Source organism: Tursiops truncatus, chromosome 17 (assembly GCF_011762595.2).
Source record: "Tursiops truncatus isolate mTurTru1 chromosome 17, mTurTru1.mat.Y, whole genome shotgun sequence".
Lineage (NCBI taxonomy): Eukaryota > Metazoa > Chordata > Mammalia > Artiodactyla > Delphinidae > Tursiops > Tursiops truncatus.
The window spans coordinates 65,332,091-65,348,500 of NC_047050.1; the positions used below are offsets into that span (position 1 = coordinate 65,332,091).

Here is a 16,410-nt window from a genome sequence, read left to right on the forward strand (position 1 = left end):
AGCAAAAGCAGTTCTAAGAGAGAAGTTTATAGCTATAGAAGCCTACCTCAAGAAACAAGAAAAATCTCAAACGATCAAATGTTACACCTAAAGGAGCTAGAGAAAGAACAAACAAAACCCAGAGTTAGCAGAAGGAAAGAAATCATAAAGATCAGAGCAGAAATAAATGAAACAGAAACAAAGAAAACCATAGCAAAGATCAATAAAACTAAAAGCTGGTTCTTTGAGAAGATAAACAAAATTGATAAACCATTAGCCAGATTGATCAAGAAAAAGAGGGAGAGGACTCAAATCAGTAAAATTGGAAATGGAAAAGGAGAAGTTAAAACAGACACTGTAGAAATACAGAGCATCCTAAGAGACTACTAAAAGCAACTCTATGCCAATCAAATGGACAACCTGGAAGAAATGGACAAATTCTTAGAAAGGTATAACCTCCCAAGACTGAACCAGGAAGAAATAGAAAATGTGAACAGACCAATCACAAGTCATGAAATTGAAACTGTGATTAAAAATCTTCTAACAAAACAAAATGGCTTCACAGGTGAATTATATCAAACATTTAGAGAAGAGCTAACACCCATCCTTCTTAAACTCTTCCAAAAAATTGCAGAGGAAGGAACACTCTCAAACTCATTCTATGAGGCCACCATTACCCTGATACCAAAACCAGACAAGGATGCTACAAAAACAATTACAGACCAATATCACTGATGAATATAGATGCAAAAATCCTCAACAAAATACTAGCAAGCAGAATCTAACAACACATTAAAAGAATCATACACCATGATCAAGTGGGATTTATCCCAGGAATGCAAGGATTCTTCAATATACACAAATCAATCAATGTGATACACCACAGTAACAAATTGAAGAATAAAAACCATATGATCATCTCAATAGATGCAGAAAAAGCTTTTGACAAAATTCAACACCCATGTATAATAAAAACTCTCCAGAAAGTGGTCATGGTCGGAACCTACTTCAACATAATAAAAGCCATATATGGCAAACCCACAGCAAGCATCATTCTCAATGGTGAAAAACTGAAAGCATTTCCTCTAGGATCAGGAACAAGACAAGCATGTCCACTCTCACCACTATTCTTCAACATAGTTTGGAAGTCCTAGCCACGGCAATCACAGAAGGAAGAGAAATAAAAGGAATACAAATTGGAAAAGAAGTAAAACTGTCACTGTTTGCAGATGACATGATACTATACATAGAGAATCCTGAAAATGCCACCAGAAAATTACTAGAGCTAATCAATGAATTTGGTAATGTTCCAGGATACAAAATTAATGCACAGAAATCTCTTGCATTCCTATACACTAATGATGAAAAATCTGAAAGAGAAACTAAGGAAACACTTCCCGTTTACCATTCTGCTCCCACTACTGGGCATATACCCAGAGAATACCATAATTCAAAAAGATTCATGCACCCCAATGTTCATTGCAGCACTATTTACAATAGCCCGGTTATGGAAGCAACCTAAATGCCTATCGACAGACAAATGGATAAAGAAGATGTGGTACGTATATACAATGGAATATTACTCAGCCATAAAAAGGAACAAAATTGGGTCATGTGTTGAGACGTGGATGGATCTAGAGACTGTCATACAGAGTGAAGTAAGTCAGAAAGAGAAAAACAAATATCATATATTAATGCATGTATATGGAACCTAGAAAAATCATATAGATGAAACAGTTTTCAGGGCAGAAGTTGAGACAGATGTAGAGAACAAACGTTATGGACACCAAGGGGGGAAAGCCGTGGAGTGGTTGGGATGGTGGTGTGATGAATTTGGCGATTGGGATTGACATGTATACACTGATGTGTATAAAATTGATGACTAAGAAGAACCTGCTGTATAAAAAAATAAAATGAAATTCAAAAATTAAAAAAGAATTTTTTATTGCTCATGACAGCCTCTTTCTAGAACATAACCCCTACCTAATTCATGCTCACTTACCCTGCAGTTTCCTATTTATAATATGTTACAAGTTTTGTGTATTTGTATTATAAATTATTAAATGACATCAAGGTTTTTATTTTCATGAGAGAATTTCTGGAAAAAAAAAGATAACAAAACAAAAAAAACACACAAAAACTCAGCATTTCTATATAGGACCGGTTCTTGTAGCAACCCTTGTGCTCGGGACCCAGATCCTCTCATCATTTCCTCGTGGCTCAGGACCCACCAGAGCCATACTTCACTCAGGCCAACTTCTTTCCAGTGACCTAACATCTATGATAATGTTGACTCTCCAGACCCCACCTTAAAACTTACCTGCCGTATGCCTCTTTCCCTTGGATTGTTACTAAAAAATTGGTTGTGAAATAAGCAAATCAAACACTGAAGTATAAACCGATGAATGGTCAAAATACAATTCCCTATTAAGAGTGTCTTTGCATTTTATCCTGGAGAAGCTGCTTGAGAACTCAGCATATCGCTGAGTGGAATTCACTTTAGCAGCTCAGAAGGTTCTTTAAAAATAGATCAGGCAGATCATTAGTTAGAGCCTGCAAAGTGGCCCTGTTTATGAGTTCAGATTTATGTTTGACTTTTCCTTATAAATCTTAGAACACCCAAATACCAGACTCAGGGTGTAAAATAAATGATGTTTTTGAAAGCCCATTTCATATTACAGCTTCAAGTATACCATCCTTTTTAAAAAGGTATAAATTAATATTTGTGGACTTAATTTGAATTGAAACTATATTTTGAATCCACCACAAAGGCTGGCTGACCACTGTTTTTCTTCTCAACATCCCTGGCCTTTTGTAGCAGTTCTTCAGTAGTATACAGGTACTTCCCCGCCTGTACTAGCTTAAAAGAATTATTAAATTTTCAGAAATGTTGTGAGCTGGTTGACCTTACATGGAAGGCTTGTAATTGGCCATGATGGGAATATTATACCACGGAAACTGGCAAACGCTACCCTTCCAGGTTTTATTTATTTTCCATCACAGTACCAGTTTCTAAATTGTTAAACATTTACCAACATACAACTGCCTATCTTCCTTCCTCCCTCCCTCCCTTCTTTCCTTTCTTCCTTCCTCCCTCCCTCCCTCCCTCCTTTCCTTCCTTTTTTCCCCTCTTCTCTCTCTCCCCGCCTCCCTTACTCATTTAAAAAAATATTTTCTCTGTCTTCTAATATTTCTAATATGTACTAGGTGTTTTGACAAGCTCTTCACCAAAAAAAAAAAAAAAATCTCATTTCATCATTATAACAGCTCTATATTATTTTAACTCAGTTTTAAAAAATAAAGAAACAGAGGCTCAGAAAATTTATGTAACACCCCAAGGATACTACCAGTAAGTAGAAGTGGAATTGAAACACAAATTTGCCTTGTTTGAAAGCTCACATTCATTCTTCAAACCTGTACTAAAACACGTACATACATATACATCCCCCAAACAAAAACAAAAACAAAAAACTGGGTTGGCAGTTCCCAAACAGGCTTATTCTGTCTTTAGATCTTGCCTTGGAAGATCTATTACTGGATAACAAAACTGTCCTAATATCCCCACCAGACTTCTGCTTCCAAAACAATGTATCAAAGTTAATAATGAGGATGGGAAGTAGCAGCCTGCTTTGTCATTATCTAAGGGTGTAAGCTTCATGTAGAAGGTTTCACTACACATTGGAGAGCATGAGCTTTCTTAGTCCAGGAGAGCTTGCCCTGTGTTGGCAAAGAATACTAAAGGGAGAGGTTACTAGATACCACTTCCATTCCCCACCAAAACTGTCAAAATTCCAGCTGGAAATACAACTTAGAGATGTTCAAGCTCTTTTTTCCCTCTGTTTAATACTTTATCTCTGGGGGTTGCTTGTTTCTCTGGGCACTGGCTTACTAAAGGAATAGCTCCATAACTCAGCTCTTATAACACCAAATTCTGGTGAATCCAGGGCAGATGATTCAGAAACATCTGGATTTAGTTTCCTTGTTAACAGACATGGGATTAGAAATTAAGGGAAAAAGGTTTTGGCAAATGGTATTTGGGGAGATTGTTGAGCCCCAAAGTCAAGGCAAAACCTAAAATAGAAACAGATGGATTCACTTACTCATTCGTTCAGCATACGCAGGTGCCTCCTATGTGGCTGGCAGTATTCTAAGTGCTGGAAAACAGTAGTGAGCTAGGCAAGGCAAGACAGAAAATGACTTTGTAAACCTGGAAATCAACAGGATACTTTCAGATAGGGTTGATGGCTGAGAAGAAAATAAAATAGTGTTTTTAACAGGGCCTTTGCCAAGAAGGTTATGAGTGGTGCTGCCACGTGGGATCGGGTGTTTAAGGAGTGTCCCACTGAGAAGGGATGGTGGGAGCTGAGACCCCAACCACTCAGTGAAGCTTTGAGAGGTGTTTGAGAAGTCTTTAAAACTTAGTGATCAGTAAATCCCCTCAAGGCTCTCATTCCCCCTTCCACACTTCTGCTACACATGTCTTTGTCAGACTACCCTAGTTTTATTAATTCCCAGTCCACTTTTTCACTACTTTATTCTTCCTCCTCCATGCTAAATCTTCAGACTTCAAGTTCTGGTTCAAATGAGGCATATACACACACACAAATATATATATATATTTTTTCCAAAAAACATGGATTTTTAGAGTCAGACTTGGTTAAAATCTTGGCTTTATCACTTAGTAGTATTAACTTAGATATACATTTAATTGTGCATGATTGAAATGTACTGTTTTATAAGTTTCAATGTTAAGTATACACCCCTCACAAAAGTCAGAATATGAACATACCCATTATCTTTAATGTTTCCTCATGACCCTTTGTAATACCTCCCTCATAATTCCCTCTCCACTCCCATCTCCAGGCAACAGATTACGTGCTTTCTTTCATCATAGATTAATTTACATTTCTCGAATTTTATTGGGGAGCCTGGTTTCTTTCATTTAGCATAACATTTTGAAATCCATCCATTTTGTTCCATGAATCAATAGTTCATTTCTTTTTATTGCTGAGTAGTATTCTTTTATATAGATGAACCATATTTTGTTTAAATCCATTCACATGTTGATGGATGTTCGGGTAGTTTCCAGTTTTTTGCCTATTGCAAATAAACTTCGATGAATATTTATATAGAACTCTTCTTATGGACATATGCTTTCCTTTCTCTTGGATAAATGTACTAGAAGCAAAATGGCTGGTTTTTATGCTAGGTGTATGTTTTACTTTTTAAGAAACTGCCAAATTGTTTTCCAGAGTGGTTGTACCATTTTTAATTCCTACCAGCAATGTATTAGAGTTCTAGAGTTCTGTGTATTAGAGTTCTAGTTGCTCTATGTCCTCACCAACTCTTGGTATGGTGAGTTTTTTCACTTTAGATAATTTAATAGGGTTGTAGTTGTATCTTATTATTCTTTTAATTTTTAAAAAATTGTACCTTATTCTTTTAATTTTTTAAAAACTTATTTATTTATTATATTTTATTTAGTTTTATTTAGTGGCCAGAGTCTTTCCAGGAATTATAGAAAACGAAAGGCAACCCACCTTTGTGTATCAGGTTTTATGCTAAGTACTTTTGATGTATTATGTCTTTAATGCTCTCTTGTCATAGTTTTGAGAGGTAAACATGATTTTCCTCATCTTCATATATGACAACTGAAGGACAAAATGGAGAGGTGGCTTGCCGAAGGGGACACAGCTAGAAAGTGGCGAAGCCAGAAAAGCTAGATAACATTCACTGCATATGTGTCAGTCACTACTTTAAAATATTAAGGTGCAATTGTTTTATCCTCACATCAACCCTCTGAGGTTGATTACAGCATCTTACAGATGAAGATATGGAGACATACGGAGCTCAAGCGTCTTCCCCAACATCACACAGCTCCAGTTGGCAGTGTCAGGGTTCAAATCCAGGGCCCTTTGGTTCTAAAGTTCTTCTGTTTTCTATAATTAATTGTGCCAAGGAAGGGAGAAAGTCTGCCAGAGAAGTTTCATGAGAGAGCGTACGTTTAGCCTGGATCACAAGAGAAATGTAAGCATTATTCCCCAGACTTGAAGAGAGAGATTTGCAGGGATGGAGATGGCTGAGAAGGCTTATGGCAAAATGGGGATAAGAACACCATTTCCCCAGCCAACCAGCTGGACTTGAAAGTTCAATTCTTGGAGGAACCGGAAAGTCAACCAACCGATGGAGATTCACACAAAAAAGTCTGGATGGGCATTTTGACCTAGGGAATCATTGAGGAAGCTGCCACACAAGGTCTTCACAGATGGCCAAATGGTTTCTCCATTTGCCACCAGGTGAAGATATAGCTGAGTAATTTTGGAACTTTCTGCTAGCGTAAAGGGAGATGCTGCTTCTACCTGGTTTGTATGACAGTTATGTTTTCAAACTCTGAATTTAAACTGATGTGATTTCTAAGCCTACATTAGCCACTTAAGAGTTATGTAACCTTGGGCAAATTATTTAAGCTCCCTGAGTCTCTGTTTTTTCATCTGGGAAAAGAGGATGATATGAACACTTACTTCATCATTGCAGATCAATTGGGAGGAGATTGGGGCAAGCAGGGACTGGGGCAAGATATAACCTTTCCAATTCTAAGATTTTCTGGTATTAAATTTAACAAAGTATTGAGTCTTTACTAATGGAAACCTGGCGTTAAAGGTACTGTTATTAAGTATATTGCCCAGCACAAAACTTACTATTCAGGCAGCGATCTAAGATAGATCCAATCTTTTTGCACTCAGAGAGAAAAGAAAGAAATCTAAATTTATTGTGCACTTACTGTCAGGCAATATACTGTGCACTTTATATTCATTATGGTGTTTAATCTTGAAAAACCACATTTGGCCAACTTCATATCATTTTGCACGTGAGAGAAATGATATATGAATACATGAGAAATAAAGAATTATTTCTTTTCCCAAATTGCAAAGCTGACAACTCGAGTATCCAACATTTGAACCCGCATTTGTCTAACTCCAAAGTGTGTGCTTATTACCCTGTGCTGCCTTCTAAGCTGGAAGCCAGAGGCTTGGCACCAAAGATCTGTTCTGAGAATAGACTGACTTCCCCCACCCAGACCCTGCTTGAACAAGCCCTGGTCTGAACTTGAAATAATCCACAGAGGACTGGCCTTCCAGGGGAGCTGGGTATTGTTCCTTAGCATTCCATAAACTATTTTCTAACCTGCCATATCCTGTCACTCCAGCTCCCTTCCCCCTGCTGATAACCGGGCAGACTGTGAGCTGCAGACCTAACGTGCACATCACTTGTCTCTTTGTCGCACTGATACAGTGATCCGTGATAGAAAAGATTTATGGCACTCCTATACTTCCTAGGAAGCACGTTCACATGTAGAGTGAAGTTTACTGACTCTCTTAAAAAACAAAACAAGAAATAAGTAAATAAAACAAGGGTAGCTGAAGAGCTTGGTCCACACTCTCTGGGATAGACACTTAGTGGTGCTCATGTGCAGGGGGTGTAATTGACTTCCCTTTTCCTTCCTTCTTATCGCTTTCCTTTAAAGTGTGCTGGAAGCATTGCAAAGGGGAAAGTATAAACAATGTCAGGGGTGGTGCTATATTTAAAGGAAATTTAGGCCTTGCATCCTGTCCTTCTCTAAAAAATAAACAAATAAACTCCCAAGAAAGTCCTGTACATCTTTTAACCTTGCCTGGGTGTCCTGGCTTATTTAAAGTTAGATAACCAGTTTAGCTCCTCAGACAATCTTAGAGCAGACTTTCTGACTTTCATGTTTGAAATGAAAGGCACTAAATCCCGGCCCTCTGGACTAATAACCCTGTAACAAGTGTGTTTTTTATAATTTTAGGAATTTCTTCTTTTTTTGTTTTTTATTGGGGGTAGGAGTTTATTAATTAATTTATTTATTTTTGCTGTGGTGGGTCTTCGTTTCTGCGCGAGGTCCCTCTCTAGTTGTGGCAAGTGGGGGGCCACTCTTCATCGTGGTGCGTGGGCCTCTCACTATCGCGGCCTCTCTTGTTGCGGAGCACAGGCTCCAGACGCATAGGCTCAGTAGTTGTGGCCCACGGGCCTAGTTGCTCCGCGGCATGTGGGATCCTCCCAGACCAGGGCTCGAACCCGTGTCCCCTGCACTAGCAGGCAGACTCTCAACCACTGTGCCACCAGGGAAGCCCGTAGGAATTTCTTCTTTAACACACTCCAAAAAGGTAACATAATAGGGTTTGCCTTAGAATGATCTTCAAAGATGGAAAAGTAGTGGGAGCAAACAGGAGACCTGTGAGCGAAATCGTCTTATACATATGTTTTGCTTGACTCTAATGGTATTTTTAAAAAGAGATGAAACAGCATGTACTCATTTACAGATTTTGCATTTTAAAAACTGGACATTTGGGATTATTTTGAAAAAATAGAAGATATGACAACATTGGATTCACAATTCCACCTGGTAACAATTAAATGAAGTTCATTAGCTGCTGTCCCCAGTAGGAGAAGTGAGCTTCTCCTGTGATCTGGTCTTACTCTCTCTGTGTCCAGCACTGAGGCCGAGGGTCAGTTGCCTCTTACATCATTATGTTGCCTTAGCACTGTTGCAAAGAGAGTATTTATTTTTTGAGGCAGCAATTATTTTATTTAGTAAGAAATAATAATTATTTCTTTTCTATACCCATGTATCTATGAAAAAATGAGATCATAAGAGTTGAACCAAGCTGTGTGATATTTTCTTTACACCTGACTCACCCTTTAATTTATGTCACCTGCCTTTCCCACTAGCATTTAACATGGCTACTCTTGATCCAGGCCAGTGTCCTCAATTAGAAGACTAGGAAACAGAGGTCTGAAGATAAATGGTGACTGGTCCAAGGTCAGGCACCAAGTCAGGCAAAATGAAAAGATAACTATTCACATATTGTGGTTCTAATCTTATGTGGTACCACTTGCAGGAGATGTTTTGGAATTTTGTGGGGATATTTTGGTTGTCCTGATGAATGGGAGGCTCACTTGGCATTTAGTTGAGTAAAGCCTGGAGGTGCTAGAGAGGTTGTGATAAGTTTAGGAATATGAGTACAATCTAGTAAGAGAGAAAAGGAGAAAGGGACAGACATGGGACCAAAAAATGGGAAGGCAGTGTTATGGAAGTCAAATGGCAAACATGTTTTAAGAAGAGGAAGTAATGAGTTGTGTCAAATGCAACTGAAAGTTCAAGAAAGAAATGAAAATTGTGAATTGGCCATTGGATTTGGCAAAATGGCTTTTCGCTCTTTATTCCAAGTATTTTAAAATTTTTATCATCAGGTATCTTAGAGTGGGATATCGAACATTTCAGTAATGAGCGCTCAAGGTTTTCTTTTTTCCAAACATCTTTATTGGAGTATAATTGCTTTACAATGTTGTGTCAGTTTCTGCTGTATAACAAAGTGAATCAGTTATATGTATACATATATCCCCATATCTCCTCCCTCTTGCGTCTCCCTCCCACCCTCCCTATCCCACCCCTCTAGGTGGTCACAAAGCACTGAGCTGATCTCCCTGTGCTATGCGGCTGCTTCCCACTAGCTATCTGTTTTACATTAGGTAGTGTATATATGTACATGCCACTCTCTCATATTGTCCCAGCTTACCCTTCCTCCTCCCTGTGTCCTCAAGTCCATTCTCTACATCTGCATCTCTATTCCTGTCCCGCCCCTAGGTTCTTCAGAACCCTTTTTTTTTTTTGATTCCATATATATGTGTTACCATACAGTATTTGTTTTTCTCTTTCTGACTTCACTGTGTATGAAAGACTCTAGGTCTATCCACCTCACTACAAATAACTCAATTTCATTCCTTTTTATGGCTGAGTAATATTCCATTGTATATATGTGCCACATCTTCTTTATCCATTCCTCTGTCAGTGGACACTTAGGTTACCTCTATGTCCTGGCTATTGTAAATAGAGCTGCAATGAACATTGTGGTACTTGACTCTTTTTGAATTATGGTTTTCTCAGGGTATATGCCCAGTAGTGGGATTGCTGGGTCCTATGGTAATTCTATTTTTAGTTTTTTTTAGCAAACCTCCATACTGTTCTCCATAGTGGCTGTATCAATTTACATTCCCACCCACAGTGCAAGAGGGTTCCCTTTTCTCCACACCTTCTCCAGCATTTATTGTTTGTAGATTTTTTGATGATGGCTATTCTGACTGGTGTGAGGTGATACCTCATTGTAATTTTGATTTGCATTTCTCTAATGATTAGTGATGTTGAGCAGCTTTTCATGTGTTTGTTGGCAATCTATATATCTTCTCTGGAGAAATGTCTATTAAGGTCTTCTGCCCATTTTTGGATTGGGTTGTTTGTTTTTTTGATATTGGGCTGCATGAGCTGCTTGTAAATTTTTGGAGATTAATCCTTTGTCCATTGATTCATTTGCAAATATTTTCTCCCATTCTGCGGGTTGTCTTTTTGTCTTGTTTATGGTTTCCTTTGCTGTGAAAAAGCTTTGAAGTTTCATTAGGTCCCATTTGCTTATTTTTGTTTTCATTTCCATTTCTCTAGGAGGTGGGTCAAAAAGGATCTTGCTGTGATTTATGTCATAGAGTGTTCTGCCTATGTTTTCCTCTAAGAGTTTTATAGTGTCTAGCCTTCCATTTAAGTCTTTAATCCATTTTGAGTTTATTTTTGTATATGGTATTAGGGGAGTGTTCTAATTTCATTCTTTTACATGTAGCTGTTCACTTTTCCCAGCACCACTTATTGAAGAGGCTGTCTTTTCTCTATTGTATGTTCTTGCCTCCTTTATCAAAGATAAGGTGACCATATGTGCGTGGGTTTATCTCTGGGCTTTCTATCCTGTTCCATTGATCTGTATTTCTGTTTTTGTGCCAGTACCATACTGTCTTGATTACTATAGCTTTGTAGTATAGTCTGAAGTCCAGAAGTCTGATTCCTCCAGCCCCATTTTTCTTTCTCAAGATTGCTTTAGGTATTCGGGGTTTTTTGTGTTTCCATACAAATTGTGAAATATTTTGTTCTAGTTCTGTGAAAAATGCCCTTGGTAGTTTGGTAGGGTTTGCACTGAATCTGTAGATTGCTTTGGGTAGTATAGTCATTTTCACAACATTGATTCTTCCAATCCAAGAACATGGTATATCTCTCCATCTATTTGTATCATCTTTAATTTCTTTCATCAGTGTCTTAACAGTTTTCTGCATACAGTTCTTTTGTCTCCTTTGGTAGGTTTATTCCTAGGTATTTTATTCTTTTTGTTGCAATGGTAAATGGGAGTGTTTCCTTAATTTCTGTTTCAGAGTTTTCATCATTTGTGTATAGGAATGCAAGAGATTTCTGTGCATTAATTTTGTATCCTGCTACTTAACAGATTCATTGATTAGCTCTGGTAGTTTTCTGGTAGCATCTTTAGGATTCTCTGTGTATAGGATCATGTCATCTGCAAACAGTGACAGCTTTACTTCTTCTTTTCCGATTTGGATTCCTTTTATTTCTTTTTCTTCTCTGATTGCTGTGGCTAAAACTTCCAAAACTATGTTGAAGAATAGTGGTGACAGTGGGCCACCTTGTCTTGTTTCTGATCCTAGAGGAAATGGTTTCAGTTTTTCACCATTGAGAACTATGTTGGCTGTGGGTATGTCATAGATGGCCTTTATTATGTTGAGGTAAGTTCCCTCTATGCCTACTTTCTGGAGGGTTTTTTATCATAAATGGGTGTTGAAGTTTGTCAAAAGCTTTTTCTGTATCTACTGAGATGATCATATGGTTTTTCTCCTTCAATTTGTTAATATGGTTTATCACATTGATTGATTTGCATATATTGAAGAATCCTTGCATTCCTGGGATAAACCCCACTTGATCATGGTGTATGATCCTTTTAATGTGCTGTTGGATTCTGTTTGCTAGTAATTTGTTGAGGATTTTTGTATCTATGTTCATCAGTGATATTGGCCTGTAGTTTTCTTTCTTTGTGACATCTTTGTCTGGTTTTGGTATCAATGTGATGGTGGCCTCGTAGAATGAGTTTGGGATTGTTCCTCCCTCTGCTGTATTTTGGAAGAGTTTGAGGAGGATAGGTGTTAGTTCTTCTCTAAATGTTTGATAGAATTCACCTGTGAAGCCATGTGGTCCTGGGCTTTTGTTTGTTGGAAGATTTTTATTTTTTATTTTTATTTTTTTGCAGTACGCGGGCCTCTCACTGTTGTGGCTTCTCCCGTTGCGGAGCACAGGCTCCGGACGCGCAGGACCAGCGGCCATGGCTCATGGGCCTAGCCACTCCACGGCATGTGGGGTCTTCTTGGACCAGGGCATGACCCGTGTCCCCTGCATCAGCAGGCGGACCCTCAACCACTGTGCCACCAGGGAAGCCCTGTTTGAAGATTTTTAATCACAGTCTCAGTTTCAGTGTTTGGATTGATCTGTTTATATTTTCTATTTCTTCTTGGTTCAGTTTCGGAAGGTTGTGCTTTTCTAAGAATTTGTCCATTTCTTCCAGGTTGTCCATTTTATTGGAATATAGTTGCTTGTAGTAAATCTCATGATCCTTTTTGTATTTCTTCACTGTCAGTTGTTACTTCTCCTTTTTCATTTCTAATTCTATGAATTTGAGTCTTCTCCCTTTTTTTTCTTGCTGAGTCTGGCTAATTGTTGATCAATATTGTTTATCTTCTCAAAGAACCAGCTCTTAATTTTATTGATCTTTGTGATTATTTTCTTCATTTCTTTTTCATTTATTTCTGATCTGATCTTTATGATTTCTTTCCTTCTGCTAACTTTGAGGGTTTTTTGTTCTTCTTTCTCTAATTGCTTTAGGTGTAAGGTTAGGTTGTTTATTTGAGATGTTGCTTGTGTCTTGAGGTAGGATTGTATTGCTATAAACTTCCCTCTTAGAACTGCCTTTGCTGCATCCCATAGGTTTTGGGTCATTGTGTTTTTATTGCCATTTGTTTCTAGGTTTTTTTGATTTCCTCTTTGATTTCTTCAGTGATCTCTTGGTTATTTAGTCTCACTTAAGTTTTTAATCTGGAGAATTGTGTCCTTCTGTTCTAGAAATTATTCTCATATTATTTCATTATTTTTCTTCCCTTCCACTTTCTCAAATCTTTCTTTATGGAATTCTTAGTATTCAGGTGTTCAACCTTCTGGATTGATTTTCAAATTGTGCTTTCTTTGCCATTCTCCATTTTGGTATATTTGATTCTACCCCTGGGAGATTTGCTCAACTCAACTTTTTAAAGAGAAAGAGAAGGCAGGGTTGGCCAGCTGGCAAAGAGAAGAACCTAGTGGATATGGTTGCTTCACACACAGACATTAAAACAATCCCTTCCACCCTTATACTCAGATCTGTATTTTATAAGAAGATGCACATAGTATTTGGCACTTTCCAGTAGGATTTCGAAAGCCTTAGGGGAAAGCATGCCTTGAGGGGAAGGGTAAGTGCCTGAGTGATTTACTTGTCTTGTGACCATAAGTAAAGAAAAATTCTACCAATGCTGTGCTAAATCCTAGAGGTTCCTGTTGGTCTCAGAAGAATTTGAGAGGCTGCAGGGCTTTGTTCATTTTACTATGGGTTACACTCCTACTGACAAGAAGGACACAATTGGAGTAGTTGTATCCCCAAATTCCTTTAATCTTTCATGTTCAGTGAGCCCCAAACTTCAGCTTCTTGTTATCACACCTGTTTCCTGTACATTTGACTCTTTGTCTCCCACTCTGTTTGATTTTTTTCTAGATTTAAAGCTTTTTGATTCTGTAATGTTTACCATCTGTTAAAGTGCTGAAGTGTTATGATTTGAGTCCATAATTTTACATAGCCTCTTCCACTGTGTGCTAAGTACCCTGGGAGACTTAGGGACAGAAGAAATGATCTCACCTGCCAACTTTATGAACAAAATAAAAGAATAAGGAAGGAGAAAGGCAGCATACAACACACAAAGTTGTGCTCTAAATTTAACATGGCAAATATGTTTTTTCTTGCATGTCAGTGCAGTGGGATCTTTAGAGGCTACGTTGAGTGTGTATTAAGAAATTCATGTTGAATCATACCTCAGTTCAAGGTGAAGAAGTAACGCATTTGCTTAGAGATACCAGCCTTTGTCATAGAATGGCGGAATAGCATGTTTTTCGTTTTGCATTTATCTACCATTCTCTAAATGCTTTAACAATTTTTTGGAGAGAAAGAGAGGGGGGGAGGGAGAGAGGGAGAGAGAGAAAGGGAAAGAGAAGGAGAAAGAGTAAGAGGAAGAGAGAGGGAGAAAGAGAGAGATCAGTGTAAAGCGGATCAGTCAAACGTTTCCTTTGGTAGGTGGTAAGATTTTGCTGTGAGGACAAATGCATGAATGACATCCCAGGGGAGGAGAACCGGAAGAAAGAACAAAGATGTATGACTGTTTTATGCCAAAGCTTCATCAGCGTAACCATTAGCATCCAGGAACCTGACCTCTGGTCCTCCAGCTCCACCAGTCATTAGCTGTGAGTCCTAATGCAAATCATGGCTTCCTTCTCAGTCTGAATTGTTTCTCATAAATGACAATTTTATTTCTGATCCAATATTGTGATTCATAAAATGAGGAAAAGATAGCATCATGCAATGTTGTGTTCCCCAAAGAGTTTTTTTGTGAAATTTTATGTTCATTAGATGTTCATGGTGTTATCTGAGAAAGCATACTGTGATCACGTTAATTTAGGAAGTACTGGCCAAGCAAGACTAAGCTGTATTATTTAGGACACTTTAGAGTCATTAATATGTCAATGGTATCATGAATTTTATGGGAGAAATATTATATGCAGAAATAACCAAGGTATTTGATCACAGAACTTTTAAAAAAATATATATTTTATTTATTTATTTTTGGCTGTGTTGGATCTTCGTTTCTGTGCGAGGGCTTTCTCTAGTTGCGGTGAGCGGGGGCCACTCTTCATCGCGGTGCGCGGGCCTCTCACTGTCGCGGCCTCTTTTGTTGCGGAGCACAAGCTCCAGACGCGCAGGGTCAGCAGTTGTGGCTCACGAGCCCAGTTGTTCCATGGCATGTGGGATCCTCCCAGACCAGGGCTTGAACCCGTGTCCCCTGCATTGGCAGGCAGATTCTCAACCACTGCGCCACCAGGGAAGCCCCACAGAAATTTTTATATAGACGGTAATGAGGGGGCTGGTGTTGATGTGTTGCGGATCCTGGTTATCATTTTCCTAACACCTGGCACTGGGCCGGACACTGTGAAGAGCAACAAAAGGAGTAAGTGTACAGATGAAACATGGATGGTGAGTCTATACGTGGATGGCTTTGAATCCCAGGGTTGCAGCTGGGTGATCTTGGAAAAGTTGACTGACTTTTTTGAGTCTCAATTTCCTTATTTATGTAGCAGTGATAATAAGGTCTACTTCGTGTATTGTTGTTAGAATATATGGAGACAGAAAATATATGACCTAAGTCATATGGTACCATATTCCTGGTACTAAGTGGGTGCTCAATAAATGTTAGGTCTTTTCTTTTACTTCCTTCCTACCATGTAATTTTGTACTTTACTGAGGGAAAAATGGCAGTGGGGCTGATGGCAAATGGGATGTGGGACTGGTAAATATCAAGTTTTTTAATGTTTTGTGTAAAGCAATAAGGAAGGGGAGAAACTCTCCTTTTCACACCAAAACATTGATTTGAGGGGGTCAAAAGCAAAATTTCTATACCACAGGGTGACCAGATGTTTACATAGTTTCTGCCTGCAGAGGATCACAAATCCTGTATAAACATTTAGTTTCATCTTTTTGAAGTGTCAATAAGAAGAAAGTACTAGAAATCAGATTTTGGCTGTGGTTGCAGAAGAGAAGAGGTACCAGATCAGCCTGTCATGATGTCTTATCCTTTCTCACATCCGATTCCATCTGAATTTTCCTACCCATAACATCCTTCTTTAGAAAGAACTTCTAGACTTGTTGACAAACAAGCAAGAGAAAGTCCACCCAAGCTTGGTGCATCGGGATCTGTACAAGCTCGTGCTGATCTTCATTTCTCTTGGTGCAGGCGTGGCCAGTACTACATAGAGTGGGCAGCTAACCCAATAAAAGCCAGTATCTAATAACTCACAATGAGGTTTGATATCAAGGGGTGATTGACGGTTACCAAATACCAATCAAACTGGCTTCATTTGTAAGCGGGGCTAACAGGAAAAGAAATTGGCCAGCCAAGGGAGAATAGAGCAGATAGGCAAACAGAAGACATGCTGTCATAAGGCTTTTGTGTATCGGCATGTGTGGGGCTCCACTGAGTTTCTGTATTTAAATAAAAGGAATATAAGTAGCATATGGAGTTCACTAATCCTTCTTCCTCCATATTCCCAGCCTATTCTTTACAAAAGTCTTCCTCCCAGCCAAAAGTTAGGACAAAGCTTAAATATCCCATTGCTCATTTTTCTTTAAAGCTTAGAGCTTGACTTCTATTCTTCCAACCCCAAGGTGAGACGGGGTCCCT

At 38.6% G+C, this 16,410-nt stretch overlaps 1 protein-coding gene and 1 long non-coding RNA gene across 3 annotated transcripts in view; one reads left to right on the forward strand and one right to left on the reverse strand.

The window, feature by feature from the left end:
- LOC141276945 (uncharacterized) overlaps positions 1-4,128 on the reverse strand; it is a 38,225-nt gene extending 34,097 nt beyond the window's left edge. Inside the window, exon 1 of the long non-coding RNA XR_012327354.1 lies at positions 4,080-4,128. This is a non-coding gene — a long non-coding RNA (uncharacterized lncRNA). The remainder of the gene's footprint in view (positions 1-4,079) is intronic.
- The window catches only part of LOC109549456 (uncharacterized), a 663,670-nt gene that overhangs the window by 301,451 nt on the left and 345,809 nt on the right, over positions 1-16,410 (forward strand). The gene's annotated exons all lie outside the window — the stretch shown is intronic.